General features: G+C 36.3%; 1 long non-coding RNA gene across 1 annotated transcript; it reads left to right on the top strand.

The window, feature by feature from the left end:
* Positions 1 to 345: 345 nt before the first annotated feature.
* LOC124420065 lies at positions 346 to 692 on the top strand. Its single transcript, XR_006941007.1, has 3 exons — positions 346 to 403; positions 468 to 610; positions 668 to 692. It is a non-coding gene; the product is annotated as an uncharacterized LOC124420065 (long non-coding RNA).
* Positions 693 to 2,055: the final 1,363 nt, after the last annotated feature.

Raw genomic sequence — 2,055 nt, 5'->3', positions numbered from 1 at the left:
CGGCTGGCAGATGTTGTGCCAGGATAAACCCTCCCACTCGGGATTGGATAATCCCGCCATGACATCCTAATATTAGGGATGTCCCAAAATTTACCCTGCAAACTTTCCTTTCCCTACTTACCGCCGCTTATATTGTTTAACCGATCATTTTAATTGATTAAGACTTTTAAAAATTTAATTTAAACATTATAAATGTTGGATTTTATTATCGAAATTATTCTCAAACAAACTTTAACAACATTAGATTTAAAAATTTAGTTTAGTTTTAATTTTAATTCTACGCTTTACAATTTAGATTTGGTTTAAGGCTGGTTTACGGGGGGCAATTATAGAGCGGGAAGAGTTGTTTTGGCTGATGAGGCTTTCCTGTCCGTCCGTATTAGGGTCCGTTCGGGTAAACCAGGTAAGTAATTGAAAATATATTTTAAGTTAACACACCTTTTAAATAATTTTGCTTGTTTTCACAGGGTTTTTGTTATAAATATATATGGCTAAGACCACCTGAGATCTCAAAATCACGCGTTACTTTGTAAAAGGCCTGAGCTCAACCCTGTTCGCGCACGTTTGAAAAAAAAAGCAAACGGAATGGATTCGATACGATGAATGATAGGTAAGCCTAGCAATACGAATATATATTTATTTAGTCTAACCTTTCCCCTTTTTTTAGAAATTATTTAAAAAGGACACTCGTCGGTCCGTCTTGTCGTCCGGGTGCAAACTCACAGAAGGTCGGAAAACCAAAAATTATACCAAAGCACCTCAGGCGTGGTGGTGCTGGAAAACAGCTTCTCCCTCGTTGGATGGAGTCGGTGTTGAAGTGGCTTTGCAGGTTTGTGTTTTGCTTTGGTTTAATTTAAAAATTTAGTTTTAAGTTTAGTTTTAAGTTTAGCTTTAAGTTTAATTAATTCTTTTTTTTTAAATAAAATTGATTTAATTTATATAAAAAATAAAATCAAAAATTTAGTTTTTTTTATGATGAGGCCACAGACTCCACCTTCTTCATCTCTCCGAGCAAAAATCAAAAAAGGCCGACATTTTTTCCTTTTGGCATCTAGAAACCTCGGCTACCAATATGGCTTCAACAAATTTTCAGCAATTTGTTTGCCTACATAAATTTTTTTTAAAGATATTTGTTTTTGTTTTTATTCATCTTCCAAAAAAAAAATCCCTTTTTCATTGTGTTGCCACCTGTTTAAGTTTCTTCTTCTTCTATTCGGTAGCTCTATTACAGGGTGCACACGACATATATGGGTGGTGTAAATATTAAGTAATCAGAAACTATCAATGTTCTGGGCATGAAAATTCAGTGCGATGTCCGCTGGACTAAACTCATTTTTCAAGTGTCGAAAGAAGCATTCAAGTGTCTCGGTTTTTTGAAACGGTGTAAGACATACTTCACTCCATCTGATATTCTTACTATTTATGCCACTTATATCCGACCGAAAATGGAATACAACTCTAATGTATGGGCCGGAGCTTCGAAGTCTATTTTGGAGCTACTCGAACGCGTACAGGAGAGGAGACAGTAGAGTATCCAACTCTATTAATTCACTGGAGCACCGTCGCAATGTGGGGCATATTTTACTGTTCTATTTATACTACAATGGACCGTGTTCCTTTGAAAATAGGGAACTTTTTCCCGATACCCGTATATTCTTGCGTAATACACGTCTTTCATCAAGAACACACCTGTTTATGGTAGATTGGCCTGTGGACCGCACAACACATTACAGGGAAAATTCAATCTTCAGCCTTCTTCAGAGGTATTCCCTGCCACTTTTGATATAAGAAGATTTAAATTAAATGTCCACAAACACTACTCCCTCTATCCTCCAAAAACACCAAAAACTGAACGTTGACGAGATAACAACGATGCATTGCCAAAATGACACAAAGAGTAAACGAAATAACAATGCGACGATGGTTGTCAAAATGTTAACTGGATGTTATTTAAATTTTATACACATCCCTTGTCTAAATGTGAACAAACGTGGTAAGCTCACTTTTGATAACGAATGGTCATGAAGGAGCAGACTATCTGGCAAAAAGGGTCGC

This window comes from Lucilia cuprina, chromosome 5 (assembly GCF_022045245.1).
Source record: "Lucilia cuprina isolate Lc7/37 chromosome 5, ASM2204524v1, whole genome shotgun sequence".
NCBI classification, from domain to species: domain Eukaryota; kingdom Metazoa; phylum Arthropoda; class Insecta; order Diptera; family Calliphoridae; genus Lucilia; species Lucilia cuprina.
This window is presented reverse-complemented; position numbering and strand designations above follow the sequence as displayed.